The sequence below is a fragment of the Dendrobates tinctorius genome, unplaced genomic scaffold (assembly GCF_039654945.1).
Source record: "Dendrobates tinctorius isolate UK_male_01 unplaced genomic scaffold, ASM3965494v1 ptg000019l, whole genome shotgun sequence".
In the NCBI taxonomy this organism is placed as follows: domain Eukaryota; kingdom Metazoa; phylum Chordata; class Amphibia; order Anura; family Dendrobatidae; genus Dendrobates; species Dendrobates tinctorius.
The window spans coordinates 87,928,219-87,946,556 of record NW_027361687.1 but is presented as its reverse complement, the minus strand read 5'-3'; the positions used below and the strand labels follow the sequence as shown (position 1 = coordinate 87,946,556).

The window sequence follows — 18,338 nt, the reverse complement described above, 5'->3', positions numbered from 1 at the left end:
GACAAAAAGAGAGCCTCGGGAGACATGTCTCAGGTGGGAGAGAAGGTTTGGCTTTCCACACGCAACATCAACTTAAAGGTACCATCAGCTAAGTTGGGACCAAAGTTCATTGGTCCGTACGAGATTATGGAGATAGTCACCCCAGTGGCATATAGGTTGCGTCTCCCCGCCTCCTTAAAAATATCCAATGTGTTCCATAAATCTCTATTGAAATCCGTAGGGTCTGTCAAAGAGGACTCCGAGCCTGTTGTTCCTCCAGTGCTGGTGAAGGGTCAATTGGAGTATGAGGTCGGACATATTGTGGACTCTCTGTGGGTGCGCCTCTCTTTGCAGTACCTGGTCCACTGGAAGGGATATGGACCAGAGGAGCTCTCATGGGTCCCTGCTCGCTCTGTACATGCAGATCGCCTGGTTCGGGCTTTCCATGCCAATTACCCAGGGAAGCCTGGGGGTCCAGAGGCCCCCCGTTGAGAGGGGAGTACTGTCATGATCCCAGTGCAGGTTTTTGACCTGCACGTCAGGGGTTAATGTCTAGAGCTCAGTGCAGGTTTTGACCTGCACACCTGGGGTTAATGATTGTGGCCTCTCTTTGGTTCTGGGAGAGCTTCTTAAAACCCTGGGAAGCTCCATTCCCTGTCAGTTATACTTTTGCCTTTGGCTGAGTGTGGTGACCTCTGTGTGCCTGTGCCTGTTCGTTGTTATAGCTTGATTATATGGTTTTGACCTGGTTCTGTTCCCCGTTGTGAGTTTGCCTGTTGATTCTGTACTGCGCTACCCTCTCTGTGTATGACTCATTGGCTACGTCCTGACTATCCTCCCTGTCTATGCCCCTTGGTTACTTTGTCTCGCAGATACCCTGCTAGGAGTTCTCTTGCAGCTCCTAGCTCTCTGGAGTTTAGGCCATGCCCCCATCAGTCACCTGCTTCAGGTCCTGCTGTTCTGAAGTACGCATTGACTTGGCTGCTGCCCGCTCCACAGTTATCTTTGAGCACAGTTTGCTTTACTCAGGACACGCGCACTGGCTCAGTGAGCAAGTTCAGTGCGGTGTTCCTGACACCAACCAATCATAAAATAACATGATATCACATGACATTTGAAAAGGTGCTAAAATAATCATTCTTAGTGCACATATAAAGCAAAAAGTAAAATATAGAAAAGAAAGAATAAACACCATGGAAATAATAACAAAAAGCTCTAGTAGTGAAACATAATCTCATTCCGTCAATTTAAACCCTTAGGAGATCTAGTGTCAAGACTATAAATCCAAAAAGCCTCATATGTAAGGAGACACCATAAAGGCTTGCTGACTTATTCAATGCCACATGCTCTCAGAGAGATAGTTCTGCATGCATGGTAAGTGATGAAATGTTTAGCAACTGCACATATGTTCCAATTTGAATTATTAGTGTTTACCATGTCATATACAGCAGATGTTCGGATATGCGCACTTTGATTTTTCGTGAAGTACACCCGGCATGCCATCTGGCAGACAGAACAGTCAATTTTATAAACCACATTCATTGTGTTGCAATTAATGAAATGCTTGATGTTAAATTGTGAAGAATTGTCATGATTATTAAATGTTCTGACAATTGAAGCATGTTTACACGTTCTGCATTTGTCGGTACCATACTTATAAAAACCTTTGCATTCCAACCAGGTTTTTTATGAATTTTTTGGTGGAACATACTGGGAAAAATTATATTTCCCAAAAAGGGTTCTCTATGGGCAACTATATTGACACCAGACCCCAATATCGCCATCAAAGACGGATCTTCATACAAAATAGCAAGAAACTTATAGATAATTGTTTTGATTTTATTGAATTGGGGACTACACTGTAAACAAATAAGAGGTTTTTGTCTGGCACGGTAGTTTATTGTATTATTTGTGTATTTTGGAAACATTAGATCCTCTCGTTGTTTCTGGTGTACTACATCACGTGCTCTGTTTAATGTCCATTGGGGATAATTTCTGTGTTTAAGCTGCCTCATTGATTGATTTAACTCCACCATCGAATCTTTACTGTTGCTGCAATTTCTCTTAATCCTAGTGAATTCTCCCACTGGAATGGACCTGATGGTATGCCTTGGATGACTGCTAGTGGCACGTAACATGGTATTGTCGCTAAGCGTGTTCTGTCTCTGACATTTAATTCACAACCTTTGACAGTCTATTTTGATAATATTACAATGATTTGCTGTGAATATCCTTAATGTTCAGTTTCAGCCATAGAGTTAGTGTTTTCATTGTTTTTGGATCCATCTAGTGACCAAAGTCATAACTGCATGTTATTATGCTTTGCACTTCCTGAATTCTCTTTCCCTCCAATTCACAATGCATCCTGGGAAAGTTGGCAAAGCATTATGGTCTAGTCCAGCCCCAATTTTCTCTCCAGTCCTCCATTTTCTATCAAGCCTGCATTCTATGAACATGTCATTTTTCTTCCCCCTTGTGTCAGCATCGTTGGTAGGTAACCACGCTTCCTATATTTAATTCCTATCTCATACTACCCTGCGTAGTTAGCTCCACTGGTTAGCTATTAGTGCAGATAATCTATGTTATGTATATTATGTATTCCTATGAACCCAGTACTGATTGTATTTAGATGTTTTACTTGTGGTTTCATCACATCAATATACCACTACGTTCAATAAAGCACAGATTCAACCTACAGTATTCTTATTGGACCCCGGTATAGCGGTTTAGCTGCCAGTATAAGCTACATGAATGTAAAAGCCAAGCATCCCTCTAAGACACCATGTCCCACAAATCACACAGGACAAAATCTGCTATATCTGTCTCCTCAAAGACTGTATCTATCAGCAGCGTGGTCGCCATTGCCCGCGCAAATGCTGAAGCTGCCAAAATGGGAGCAAGCTATGATGAAGAAGAGATGCAACTTAAATTACAGAAAGCAAGCCTAGATGACCAAGAGAGAAGGTCAAGCTTAGAGAGAGATGAGCAAGAGAGAAAGATGCAGTTGGAGAAGTCACGTGTAGATGCCACCTTAGAGAGCCTAGCAGTAAAAAGAGGCTGCTGCAGCACTAGCCAAGGCAGAATCACTAGAAGCCGAGCACAACCCTGAGCTGCATAGCCGTAGTAGTGCGTCAAGTCTGAAGTTACCACTGCAAGATTCACCACAACGCACATCTCAGTATGTAAATGAACTTCCTGTTCCAAACTATAACCAAGATCACGACACATCCAGTGAAGCAAGTGAGAGTCATCATGAGACTCAGCTCCAGGAAAACGTGGAGCAAAACAACTCTGCTAATGTCTACCTTGCCCCTCGCCAGGTAACCAATGTGAATCACCTTGCTGACACATCACACGTCAGACAGAAGCAATATGACACTGGCTGGCGCCACCCTGAGGATACTAACAGGTATGAACGCACCTCACATCACTATCAGGGTGACCCATCACCAGTATACTCTGCAGACAACCGGTTCACATCATAATTTGCTAAGGTCATCACATAACGTGATCTGGTTGCCAAGGGACTCATGAAATTCACTGACCGTGCTGAAGGTTACAGAGCTTGGAAATCTTCCTTCCAAAATGTCACTAGAGACTTGGGGCTACAACACAGGGAAGAGATAGACCACTTAGTCAAATACCTAGGAGAAGAGTCTGTAAAACACGCAGTAAGGATCAAAGACATTAGCATAAACCATCCTCAAATCGGCCTCAAAGAGATCTGGAAGAGGCTGGATGAGTGTTACGGCTCAGCAGAGGTCATAGAGAGAGCTTTCTTCAAAAGAATCAATGACTTTCCTAAAATATCTAACAAAGGTTTCCCAAAACTTAGAGAGCTGGGTAACCTGCTACAAGAGATCCTAATTGCCAAATGTGAAGGTGACCTACAAGGACTCGAATATCTTGACACAGCCAAAGGTGTTAACCCTATAGTCCAAAAGTTGCCCTACAATCTACAGGAGAGGTGGCTCACACGTGGTTCCACGTACAAATACAAACACAGTGTTTAATTCCCTCCCTTCTCTGCTTTTGTAGACTTTATACATGAATAAGCAACAATCAGAAGTGATCCCAGCTTTGACTTTGTAATGTCATATGCCACACCATCACCAGCTGCAAATCCACGCATTTTTGGCAGTGCACAAAACTTATGTATGTTTCTTCTCCAAGTTCCAATTACAGGTCTGCTGGTTGCTCTCAATCAGAGACAAAGGTACAGGACTCTGACAAGTAGTACCCGCTCCATCAGAAGCCTCATCCTCTCCTGAAATGCAGAGCCTTCAGGGGAAAATCTATGCCAGATCACAGAGTGATCTCCCATTGGAGATCGAAGATCACATGCTCAGGTCCTGCTCGTGTTCGGATTGGCCCATCCGAGAAGCCAGGAAGGTCCCGGACGCTCGCGGCTATAAAAGGTTTGCATGGCCGCTCGGCCATGCGCTAGGATAGACTGTATTTACAGACTATGTGGAGTGAGTGATGTATGCACGTATGAATGTCTCTGGTGAATGACTCATTAAGAAACCCCTACCCTTGGTATGCATATCTTGTGCAGCCTAGCCTGCTAGCGCCCAGGCTTAGGTGTAGGTAGGACAGAGGTTGAGTCAGGCATCAGTCCTCACCAGGGACTCGGCACGCCTCAGTGCACGTGCTCCACTTCATAGCCAGCGTCTATAGCGGCGCTCGCGGCAGCGACGCCACGCGCTCAGTGGGCCTAGAAGGACTCTAACCCCGTATCCTTGGGGTAGAGTTCTGTGGCCATACACTGTGTGCTCTTTTGGCCGGGCTCTGTAAGCTAAACAGGCTCCGTCATCCACGTTCAGTGGTTGTGCGACTGTGGGCATTAACAGAGTTTGCACCTGTTCACATTGGGTGACATAGCCCACGTGTGACTGTTTTTACGCCGGTCTATTCTTCTGCCATTACCTTGCAGCAGTGTACCACCTCTTCACGGTTGATCCCGGACTGCGAACGCACCTACTATTTTATAATTTGGTGCATTCCGCCAGCCCAGCAGGGCAGGTTGGCGTCTCTCGAGCGTCCAGCCTCAACTGTGGATGTTACTGCGATCGCTGTTCAGGCAGCCACAGAGGCTGTCTCCCGTGTGACCACTGCCATCCCTGCCCCAACTTTGTCCCGCCGCCCACTGCCCGAGAAGTTCTTGGGTTATAGTGCCTCTTGTAGGGGTTTCGTGAGCCACTGCTCGATACAGCTGGAGCTGCTGGCAGCACGATTCCCCTCCGAGTGGGCCAAAGTGGGATTTATTATTTCCCCTTGTCAGGCAGGGCTTTGGAGTGGGCCACACCACTGTGGGAGCGTGGTGATCATGTGGTGCAGAGTGCCTCTTGGTTCCTGGACACTCTGAAGCATGCCTTCCTGGGACCGCGAGTCACCCATGACACCGCGCTCCGGCTGCTGGCATTGTCACAGGGTTCGTCCATGGTCAGCCACTTTGCCATCTAGTTCCGGACGCTGGCCTCAGAGTTAGAGTGGCCAGATAAGGTCCTCATTCAGGCATTCTGGAGAGGTTTGGCTGGCCATGTGAAGGACGCTCTGGCCACCAGGGAGATTCCTGCTACACTGGAGGCGCTTATCACCATCTCCACCCGTATAGACCTTCCCTTTGCCAAGCGAAGGTTGGAGCGGACCCAGTGTAGGCAGAGGTTTAGGTTGGCACCCAGTTTTGCTAAACCTCTGGAATCTCCCGATCGGCCTCCGAGCCTCAGGGGGCTTCGCGCGAGGGATCCATGCCCCGGCCCGCTCGAGCCCCTATGATCTGTCATGGTTGCCGGCAGTCCGGTCACTTTGCCAACCAGTGCCCACAGCGGCTGGGAAGACGCTTGCCCCTAGTGGCTGTAGGAGGCGGCTCACTAGAATCCGCGGCGTTTTCCTACAAGTTGTCCTTTAAGGGGACATTTGGGTTGGGTTCTTCCACTCTGGCGGTGGAGGTTTGCGTGGATTCTGGAGCGGAGTGCAATTTTATGTTATCTGACTTCGCTCAACGGCATGCGATACCACTGCTTATGATGTCCATGCCAGTCACCGTCAGAGTAGTGAATGGCGCGACTCTGCCCTCACAGATTACCCACCAAACCACTCCACTGTTACTCTCGGTGTCTCCATCTCATCAGGAGACGATATCCCTCCTCGTCATGCCCGAGGGTATCGACCAGGTCCTTCTAGGGGTCCCTTGGTTGCGTTATCACTCTCCCCATATACATTAGAGTGGTCCTCGGGGAGAATTCTTGGTTGGAGTAAGTCATGTGAGGGTAGTTGTCTGAGGGAATGCACCCAGGTTGCCTCCACCAAGGTCCCCGCAGATCTTTCCTTGCTTCCCAAACACTATCGATAGTATGCGGACGTGTTCTCCAAAAAGGCGGCGGAGACACTTCCACCGCATCGCCCCTATGACTGTCCTATTGACCTCTTGCCTGGTGCTGAGCCTCCTCGGGGTCGAGTCTATCCCCTATCTCTCCCGGCGGAGACATAGGCCATGTCTCAATACATCAGGGAAAATCTAGCAAGAGGATTCATTAGGAAGTCTGTGTCACCAGCGGGGGCAGGATTCTTCTTCGTCCAGAAGAAGAGTGGGGAACTACGTTCTTGCATCGATTACAGGGGTCTTAACGCCATCATAGTTAAGAATAAGTATCCTCTACCCCTGATATCAGAGCTGTTTGATAGGCGAGAATGTTTACCAAACTTGATCTGCGGGGGGCTTACAACCTAATTCGCATCCGTGATGGGGACAAATGGAAGACGGCATTTAACACCAGAGACAGGCATTATGAATATCTGGTGATGCCCTTCGGGCTCTGTAATGCCCCAGCCGTCTTCCAAGACTTTGTGAGCGATATCTTCCGGGATATGCTTACCACCTCGGTAGTAGTCTATCTGGAAGATATTCTCATCTACTCTCCAGATATTGACTCCCACCGGAGAGATGTTTGGAAAGTTTTCGACCTCCTGCGGGCAAACTCCCTCTATGCCAAGTTGGAGAAGTGTGTGTTTGAGCAGGAGTCCTTGCCTTTCTTGGGCTATATCATCTCAGTCCAGGGTTTGGCCAAGGATCCTGCCAAGCTACAGGCGGTTATGGACTGACAGGAACCCCATTCTCTCAAAGCGGTGCAGAGTTAATGGGATTCATAAATTACTATCGCCAATTCTTTCCCCACATCTCAACTTTGGTAGCGCCCTTGGTAGCCCTCACAAAGAAGGGTGTAAACCCCAAGTTGTGGTCAGAACCTGTCTCCAGGGCCTTCTCCTCTATTAAATCCCATTTCGCTAGCGCTCCCATTCTACATCGCCCCGATGTGGATAAACCCTTAATTCTGGAGGTGGATGCCTCTTCCGTCGGTGCTGGAGCGGTCCTGTTCCAGAAGGACTCGCAAGGTCGGAAGCACCCATGCTTCTTCTCCAAGACCTTCACACCGGCGGAGAGGAATTATTCCATTGGGGACAGGGAGTTGCTAGCAATGAAGTTGGCCTTTTCAGAGTGGAGACACCTCCTGGAGGGGGCTCGCCACCCTTTCCAGGTGTTCACCGACCACAAGAATTTGGTCTATTTACAAACAGCCCAGCGGCTGGATTCTCACCAGGCCAGATGGTCCTTGTTCTTCTTCCGTTTCCACTTCACCCTGCATTTTCTCTCCGGGGAGAAGAACGTCCGGGCCGATGCTCTCTCCCGCTCCGATGTGTCATCGGAGGAGGAAGAGCCTCGGCTGAAAGTCCCGTCTGAGAGCCTGAGGACCGTGGCTCCGATCGCCCTCGAGTCTGTACCTCCATTCAAGACTTTTGTCCCTGCCCATCTGCGACCAGAGGTCCTCTCTTGGGCTTATTCGTCCAGGCTGGGTGGGCATTTTGGGACCAAACAGACCTCTGAGCTTCTGGCAAGGACGTACTGGTGGCCGCATATGGCCTGTGACGTCAGGGACTATATACGGGCATGCGTCTCTTGCGCCCAGAATCGGCCTTCTCGGCAGCGGCCCGCTGAGTTACTCTACCCTCTGCCGGTTGCTGACAGGCCCTGGGAGATGGTCGGTATGGACTTTGTGGTGGGCCTGCCCAAGTCCAGTGGCAGTACCATCATTTGGGTGGTCACCGATCATTTCTCCAAGATGGTGCACCTGGTACCACTCTTTCGGCACGGGGCCTGGCAGCGTTGTTTATTAAATATGTTTTCTGCCTGCATGGCATGCCGGATAAGATTGTCAGCGACCGGTGTCCTCAGTTTGCATCTCAGTTCTGGAGAGAGCTCTGTTCTCTGCTCAGCATAGAGCTAAATCTCTCCTCGGCCAATCATCCCGAGACAAACGGGTTGGTTGAGAGAGCCAACCAGACCCTGGTGACATATCTGCGACATTTTGTCTTGGCCAGGCAGGATGATTGGGCACCCTTGCTGCCGTGGTTGGCGTTCTCCTTGAATAACGCTGTGGCCGACTCCACCAGTCAGACCCCATTCCTCTTAAATTATGGCCAGCATCCACGCGTCCCCGTGCCGTCCAACGACTCTAGGGTGGCAGACTGGGCGGTGGAGGCGCGTGACATTTGGGATCGCACGCAGGATGCTATCTGAGCCTCCAAGGAGAGAATGAGGTCCTCCGCTGACACTCGCCGGCGCGCGGCTCTGACCTTCGCGCCTGGCGACTTAGTGTGGCTCTCCACTTGAAACATCAGGCTGCGGGTGGAATGCGCTAAGTTTGCACCACGCTATATTGGCCCTTTCAAGGTCCTCGAGCAGATCAACCCTGTGGTCTACCGCCTGGCTCTTCCACCACACTTGGCTATCTCGGACACATTTCATGTGTCTCTCCTTAAGCCGGTGCACATGTCCCATTTTTCTGAGCCATCTGCCAGGACATCAGATGAGTTTGAGGTCAATGCCATCGTGGGATGCAAGCTGATGCGGGGCAAAGTTTTACTTGGTGGATTGGAAGGGTCATGGTCCAGAGGCTCGGACCTGGAAGCCGGTGGAGAACATCCACGCTCCTCATCTCATTGTGGAATTTGAGCTGAGAGATGCGGGGGCCCTAGGAGGGGGGTAATGTTAGGTGTCGGATTTCTGTCGCTGCACAGTGAGAATCCCGAGCCTTACTTCCAGCGGTCTCCCATTCCTCTCCAGCTGCAGAGGAGGTTGCTCAGCAAACTCGTCGGTCCAGGCGCTCTGCCCAGACCAGCTCCGTGGGTTTGCTTGCTGCTGCCACCTCTGGCACATCTATGGCAATACATGCTGCTCAGCAGCGAGATTCTCCAGGGACTAAGTCCCCACGTCAGGCCACTGAGCATGCCCGTGGAGTGATCTCCCATTGGAGATCGAAGGTCACGTGCTCAGGTCCTGCTCGTGTTTGGATTGTCCCATCTGAGAAGCCAGGAAGGTCCCGGATGCTCGCGGCTATAAAAGGTTCACATGGCTGCTCGGCCATGCGCTAGGATAGACTGTATTTACAGACTATGTGGAGTGAGTGATGTATGCATGTATGAATGTCTCTGGTGAATGACTCATTAAGAAACCCCTACCCTTGGTACGCATGTCTTGTGCAGCCTAGCCTGCTAGCGCCCAGGCTTAGGTATAGGTAGGACAGAGGTTGAGTCAGGCATCAGTCCTCACCAGGGACTCGGCATGCCTCAGTGAACGTGCTCCACTTCATAACCAGCGTCTATAGCGGCGCATGCGGCAACGACGCAGCGCGCTCAGTGGGCCTAGAAGGACTCTAACCCCATGTCCTTGGGGTAGAGTTCTGTGGCCGTACACTGTGTGCTCTTTTGGCCGGGCTCTGTGAGCTAAACAGGCTCCGGCATCTACGTTCAGCGGTTGTGCGACTCTGTGCATTAACAGAGTTCGCACCTGTTCACATTGGGTGATGTAACCCACGTGTGACTGTTTTTACACCGCTCTATTCTTCTGCCATTACCTAGCAGCAGTGTACCACCTCTGCACGGTGGCCCCAGGCTGCGAACGCACCTACTATTATTTTATAATTTGGTGCGTTCCGCCAGCCCTAACAACTTCACAATGTACTGAAATCTGTAAAGGGACAATAGACAGCATGTCCTGTTCTAAATATGCCTCGTCAGAGTGTACCCAAAGGGGCATAGAGACAAAGCTATTAGACTGTATGCTATCTTGGATGATCAAAGTAATTGATCCCTGGCTAGATCAACATTCTTTGACCTATTCAATATCAAAGGTCCAAGCACTCCTTACTCATTCAAGACATGTGCAGGTACTGTGACAACAGCAGGCAGGAAAGCCACTGACTACCAAATTGAGTCCTTAGATGGACAATTCTGCCTGCCACTACCAACAATCATCGAGTGTAATCAGATCCCAGACAATAGATCTGAAATCCCTACACCAGATGTGGCAATCCATCATGCTCACTTGAAACGCATACCACACCTTATATCGGAACTAGACCCTCAGGCACAGATAATACTGCTGTTGGGAAGAGATATCCTACAGGTTCAGAAAAAGTGAGAAGTCACATCAATGGACTCCACAATGCTCCCTATGCCCAAAAGCTAGACCTAGGATGGGTCACAATAGGAAACATATGCTTGGGGCATATAAACGCCCCATCTTCTGTGACAAGTATGCTAACAAATACATTAAAAAAGGATGCCCATGTCTGTTTCAACCTTGCAACAACAAGTTCCATGTAAAGGAACTACCACACAGCATCCAACTGCCCAATAATTTAATAGACTTTACTCATGACAGCAGTATGGCATCAGGAAGCTGTGAGGATCAGTTGGAGTGCACAGTCTTCCAGAGAACTAAGCAAGACAACCAAGTAGCAATGTCGGTAGAGGACAAGTTGTTCTTAGAGGTAATGGACAAGGGACTCGTAAAAGATGAGACCAACAGCTGGGTCGCACCTCTCCCTTTCAGAACCCACAGGCCACGTCTACCAAACAACAGAAATCAGGCATTAAAACATTTCTCCTCCCTTAAACATAATCTGCAGAAGAAACCAGAGATGAAAGATCACTTTTTCTCCTTAATGTCAAAGATTTTTGAGAACTGCCATGCAGAACTAGCTCTCACTCTCAAAGACTCTGAAGAATGCTGGTTCCTACCCATGTTTGGAGTATACCATCCTAAGAAACTGGGCCAAATTAGAGTGGTGTTTGACTTCAGTGCTAAGTTTGATGATACTGTATCTCCCTGAATGATGCTCTACTGACAGGACCAGACCTCAATAACAAACAGCTGGGAGTACTTATGTGCTTCCGTAAGGATTCCATTGCTTTCATCGCTGACATCCAGCAAATGTTCCATTGCTTCCTTGTGAGAGAGAGAGACAGGAACTTCCTAAGATTCTTCTGGTACAGAGACAATGATCCTACTAAAGAAGTCACAGAGTACTACATGAGAGTACACATCTTCGGCATAATTTCTTCTCCTGCAGTCGCCATTTATGGACTCAAAAGGTCAGCCCAAGAAGGAGAAACAGAATATGGATCAGATGTCAGACAATTCATAGAAAAAGATTTTTATGTTAATGACTGTCTGAAAGCCATGCCTTCAAATGAGACTGCCATCAGTCTTCTCAGGAGAGCCCAAAAGATGCTTGCTTGCTCTAACCTCAGACTTAACAAAATAGCCTCAAACAGCCAAGAACTCATGAAAGCATTCCCTTCTCAAGACTTGTGTAAGGGTCTCAGAGACCTGGACTTCTATGGAGTCTACGGTCAGACACTTTCATCTTTCAGGTCAGCCAGGAAGAAAAGCCTTTCACACGCAGAGGTGTCCTGTCTACCATCAACAGTCTGTACGATCCCCTGGGGTTTGCAGCTCCTGTTACTATACAAGGCAAAGCCATACTAAGAGACTTAACTAAGGAGACATCTGACTGGGATGCACCTCTGCCACCTGATAAGAGAATCCAGTGGGAAGTATGGAAGAACTCTTTAGCAGCCCTCTCCAACCTGAATGTGCCAAGGCCATACACCCCTGTGCCGTCTACAGAGATACAGAGCCAAAGACTGTATGTATTTGCAGATGCTTCTGTCAAAGCAACTGCTGCTGTTGCCTATCTCAAAACTGTGGACTTCAAATGTCAGAGCCACGTTGGATTCGTTATGGGGAAGCCCTAACTTGCTCCACAACCAGAGCACACCATACCAAGGTTAGAACTTTGTGCTGCAGTCCTAGCCGTCAAGTTAGCGGAGTTCATCGCATCCGAGATGGCTATCGACCTGACACAAGCCAAGTTCTACTCAGACAGCAAAGTAGTCCTGGGATACATCCACAATGAGACTAGACAATTCTACGTTTATGTCAACAGAATGCTACAAATTAGGAGGGCAGTTCATCAAAAACAGTGGCTTTACATTCCCACGGACCAAAATCCTGCAGATCATGCAACTAGAGCAGTTGACACAAGTTGACTGGGAAGCACAACATGGTTCTCAGGACCAAAACTATTGTACACTGAGGAACTTGTCCAGACACCTTTGAACTAGTAGGAGAGGACTCAGATGCTGAAATCTGCCCTCAGGTGTCTACACTTCATACAATGACTTCTGCTATCCAGTTGGATCTTACAGATTTGACAAATTTTCAAGTTGGAAGTCACTTACTCGAGCCATCACCTGCCTGACTCATATAGCTCGCTCATTCAAGATCACCAGAGCTTGTGACATAGAAAAATTCGACAACGACGGTCTGCTGAGAGTAGGAGTCCGACTCAAAAAAGCTAAAATGGAGTTGGAGGAGAAATTCCCTCTTATCATTCCCGGAAAATGTCATGTTGCCTACCTAATCGTACAACACTACCACAATCTGGTCAAACACCAAGGAAGACTATTTACAGAAGGAGCCATCAGAACTGCTGGCCTGTGGATTGTCAGTGCAAAGAAACTCATCAGTAGTGTCATCTACAAATGCATTACCTGCCGTAAGCTTCGTGGTTCCACTCAAACCCAAAAGATGGCTGACCTACCAGCAGATAGACTCAGCCCAGACCCTCCTTTTACCAGCATTGGTCTCGATGTGTTTGGACCTTGGTCAGCTGTTACTCATCACACGAGAGGCGGATGAGCTAATAGTAAACGTTGGGCTGTCATGTTTACCTGTCTGTCAATCAGAGCCATCCACATAAAACTCATTGCGTCACTTGACTGTTATGATTGAGTCACAGTAGGAGGCAAAAATAGAAATGCTAGCTAAGTCCAGAAAACCAGAGAAGTTGGCAGCTATTGGATTGCAGACCCCTGAACCTATCAACACAACTAGCAGTAGCCGTGGGGGGCTCCTACGATGCCCTAGGCCCCTCGATCACAGCCGGAGGACTACATAGCCTAAAGACAGAAAGGGAAATCTAAACTGCCCCAGAGCAGACCCCAAAGCAAAAGGCAGCCCCCCACATATAATGACGGTGAAGCAAGAAGAAAGAGCAAAACACAGACAGAAAGATAGACTGAGCAAAGATGGGGCCCACGCTAGCTTAGATAGGAAAGGACAGGAAGGCTGATGTCTGCAATCCGTGAAAAACCCTATGAAAATAAGAGCCAACAAACTGACAGTAAAAAGGCCCTGAAGACGCTAGGCTTCAAAAAAGCTATGTCAGTACTCAGGAATATTCTGAAGACAGAGCAACAGGCAAAAGGAGATTCAGCTCAACCCAGCAGGGAATGGCAGAATCCAGAAAAGCAAGGAAAAACAAAACGCTAATGCAAAAAGGCAAAGCAGAAATCTTAGCTTTAGATGAGCAGGAATCAGACTGGTTTCCTAGAAGTCCACAGAGAAATCACCCGCAGGCCAGAAGGGCGTCGGCAGCCTTATATCCAGTCATTAACTCCACTCAGCCAGTCATCATCATCAGCCCCAGGTGTTTGACAATCAAGCTCACTACCTTTCTTCACCAGAAGAGGGAGTTCCTCGGGCCTCAGTATTGAAGGGGAAAATGAACTCACAACACTTGACACTTCAAGCTTCATCAATGCTTTGAGACGTTTCATTGCCATCCGTGGTCCTATCAAACATAAACGTTCAGACAGAGGTACCAACTTCATTGGTGCAGAAAAGGAATTGGGAATACCTTCAAATCTAGACCATAAGTCTCTCGAGAGATTCCTCAGTGACCAAAGTTGCACATGGTCATTCAACTCATCTCACTCCTCGCATATGGGTGGATCTTGGGAACGAATGATTGGTCTAGTTTGGAGAATTCTTGACTCTACTCTTCTTCAGGAAGGCGCAGCGAGCACCTTCATGGCAGAAGCAGCATCTATAATCAACGCAAGACCCTTGGTTCCAGTCCCTAATGACCCCGAGGAGCCCTTGTCATTGATTCCATCTACCCTCCTCACCCAGAAAACAGCACTATCCAGTGCCCCTTCAGGAGGATTCGACGCTAAAGACCTCTACAAGTGCCAATGGAGACAGGTACAAAGTCTTGCCAATACATTCTGGGACAGATGGCGCAAACAGTATTTGTCTACCCTGCAGCCACAGACGAAGTGGCAATCTACCAGACCTAATCTAAAGGGGGTTGGTGACCTCGTACTTGTGAAAGACTGTCAGGTCCATCGGAACCAGTGGCCATTTGGACTAGTGACTGTGACATTCCCGAGTAAAGATGGCAACGTCCGCAAAGTCAAACTTAGGATGGAAAAAGGGAATGAAGTTAAGACATTCTCCAGACCAGTAACTGAGCTAGTCCTATTGTTGTCTTCGGAGAATAAGAATAGTGACATCCGTTTGATGCCAGACGGGGAGTGTTCTGTCTCCGACATTTAATTCACAACCTTTGACTGTCTATTTTGATAATATTACAATGATTTGCTGTGAATATCCATAATGTTCAGTTTCAGCCATAGATTTAGTGTTTTCATTGTTTTTGGCTCCAGCTAGTGACCAAAGTCATAACTGCAAGTTATTATGCTTTGTACTTCCTAAATTCTCTTTCCATCCAATTCACAATGCATCTTGGGAAAGTTTGCAAAGCATTATGGTCTAGTCCAGACCCATTTTTCTTTCCAGTCTTCCATTTTCTATCAAGCCTGCATTCTGAGAACATCTCATTTCTTTCCCCTTGTGTCAGCATCGTTGGTAGGTAACCATGCTTCCTATATTTAATTCCTATCTCCTACTACCCTGCTTAGTTAGCTCCCCTGGTTAGCAATTAGTGCAGATGATCTATGTTATGTATATTATGTATTCCTATGAACCCAGTACTGATTGTATTTATATGTTTTACTTGTAGTTTCACCACATCAATATACCACTATGTTCAATAAAGCACAGATTCAACCTACAGTCTTCTTATTGGACCCCTGGTATAGCGGTTTAGCTGCCTGTATAAGCTACATGAATTCCATTCATTTAATGAGGACAGAACAAAGGGGTTTATGATATGTTTTTGTAGAAATGAATTGATTAACTATATCCAAAAGATCCAAGTCCAGAAAGGTCATTCTATTGGAAAGGTGTCTGTGTGTGAAATGGATGTTATAGTTGTTAGAGTCGAGGAAAATCATGAATTCTGGTATGGCAGTGTGGTGTCGGCATGTCCAGAACGTGGAAACATGCTTCAATTGTCAGAACATTTAACAATCGTGACAATTCTTCACAATTTAACATCAAGCATTTCATTAATTGCAACACAACGAATGTGGTTTATAAAATTGACTGTTCTGTTTGTCAGATGGCATATGCCGGGTGTACTTCACGCAAACTGCGCATATCCGAACATCTATATGACATACTAAACTCTATTAATTCAAATCGGAACACATCTGCAGTAGCCAAACATTTCATCACTTACCATGCATGCAGCACTATCTCTCTGAGAGCATGTGTCATTGAACATGTCAGCAAGCCTTTACGTGGGGGAGATCTCAGATGGCGTCTCCTCACATGTGAGGCTTTTTGGATTTATAGACTCTTGACACTAGATCTTCTAAGATATGATCCCTAGAAGATTGAGGATTAACAAAAATGCAACTTTCCTCTATACGGACAGTTTCCTAAAAGACTGGAATCAAATTCTGTCATCTTGTTCCTTAAAATTGATGGAACTAATTGTGAAACATGAAGAGGCTGAACGACCCAAGGAGAAGGAAGACATTAATGCTAAACATTTGTGTTTAAAACCTGTTATGGATACTGAACAATATACCAAAGCCAATGAGAGAATGTTAAAACTCTAGTCTCTTGAAGACTCCATTGTCAATACTAAGAGAGTCTAGTTTGACAGAGACTTTCGTGACTACGAAAAAAATGAGGTCTATACATGGAAAAATAATAGACCACGCAATTCTATTCTCAAAAATGGCAAATATGGTAATAGGGAGGGTCGGAAAGTCAGTTTCTCCAATACTTCTATTGTCTCAAATGCTTCCTCAACCTCACTTACCTCTATGGATGATTTTTCAGATGATTCAGCTGGTCCATTGAATAAGGACCTGTTCACACAACAAAGAAAACCTGATGGAAATGAAATGTCCTCAAGAAACGATGCAGGAAGTTGGGGAGGAAACAGGAGGAAGACGCTACCCTCAGAGAAACAAGAATCGCTTCTAATGTGTCCGGTCTGGAACCTGTCCAGCTATATTTTGTCGTCTGCTCAGATGTCTTTACTATCAAAGGGACTTGGTTTTTCTCCTGTCAGAAAAATTGATCTTTTTAAAACCTTATTGAACATTAATAAATTGTCACGGAAATTAACCCTTAAATGTCATTTTTTGCAGGATGATGATCATAAAGCTAATTCTCCTGATATGCCTGATATACAGGAATTGTTGCACAATGATAATGTATCTATACATAATGTTCCTACATTCTTTGAAATGCAACATATCATGTCATTAAGAGAGTTAGAAAGTAATTCATTATATCCAGATTTATCCTTGAATGCTAATTTTTCTAAAAGTAACCATTATTTTTATCCCCTACAATCACGTCCCCGAGTACTTGACACTTTCCAAGAACTTGTTGAAAAGGAGTTAGATCTATTAGACCATAAGTGTAAGTCCTCTAAAGATAATTTATCAGCACCTGAAAGAGTAGCTCTTACTGAAATAGTTAATAACAAGGATTTGATGATCAAGTCAGCGGATAAGGGGGGTGGAATTGTGGTGTTGAATGCTTCCCTGTATCAAAGAGAAAATTTCAAAATCCTAGACAATGTTGACTATTACACTAAACTCGAATCTGATCCTACTACTATTTTTCAGTCTCAATTATTGGAATTATTACAGGAGGGAGTTACAAGTGGGGCACTTGATGTCAAACTTTCTGAATATTTATATCTCGAGAATCCTATTGTGCCAATTTATTATGCACTTCCAAAGATACACAAAGGGATTTTTCCTCCCCCTTTTAGACCCATTATTGCTGACATTGGTGGACTTAATGAAAAATTGGGGGAATGGGTTGACATGTACTTACAACCCCTTGCTTCTATTATTCCGGGTTTCATTAGAGACAATAAGATGTTAATTTCTTCCTTGGATAGAATCAAATGGGACTGCACTTTCTGCTGGCTCAGCTGTGATGTGGTTAATTTATATTCCTTGATTACCCCTGATATTGCGCTATTTAGCTTTGAATAAATATACTAGGTACAAAATTCACATTCAGGAATTTCTTATCTGCTCTATGGCTTTTTTGTTATCTCACAATTATTTTTCATTTGCAGGGTTTTTTTATCTACAGACTAAAGGTGTTAGCATGGGAGGGAAATTCTCACCTTCCCACACCAATTTGGTTGTTGCAGATTGGGAGGAATTTTTTTTATTTTCTGAAAATAACATTTTTCATGCTAATGTTTATTTTTATGGGTGTGATATTGATGATATAATAATAATATGGACAGGCAGTGATGTAGAGGCCAATGCATTTATGAAGTACATTAATACAATAAATTTTAATCTGAAGTTTACACTTCAAATTAACCAAACGCATGTCAATTATTTGGAGGTTACCATTACAGGTGATCACGTGGAGAAAAACATTTTTTTTCATGCCATACAAAAAAACAACGGTTAGCAACTCTATTTTGAATGCTAAGTCATGCCTTCCCCCACACATCTTACATAATATTCCTGTAGGAGAATTAATTTGGATAAAAAGACATTGTTCCTCTGATGAAATTTATTTTTCTGAAAAAACAAACTATTGGTAGATTACAACACAGGGGATATACTAATCGACATTTAAATAGAGCGACATCGATTGTGGATAATATCAATAGAAATTATCTATTATTGGATCGATCTGGAGCCGCAGACAATAATTCTTTTATTACCTTTTCCACTGAATATAGCCCTCAGTATAGGAATATTATTCAAATTATACAAAAATATTTACCTATATTAAATGAAAATGAAAAATTGTCTGAGGTTCT

The 18,338-nt window shown here is 45.8% G+C and overlaps 1 protein-coding gene across 3 annotated transcripts in view; it reads right to left on the bottom strand.

Annotated features, from left to right (window-relative positions):
* Positions 1–18,338, bottom strand: part of LOC141083087 (cholinesterase-like) — a 362,676-nt gene that overhangs the window by 266,509 nt on the left and 77,829 nt on the right. The window contains exon 1 of one of the 3 annotated variants that reach the window (XM_073567264.1): positions 16,347–17,510. The exons of the other annotated variants lie outside the window; for them this stretch is intronic. The gene's annotated coding sequence lies outside the window, so the exon portion shown is untranslated. Of the gene's footprint in view, positions 1–16,346; positions 17,511–18,338 lie in introns of those variants that run through there. 3 annotated transcript variants of the gene reach the window in all.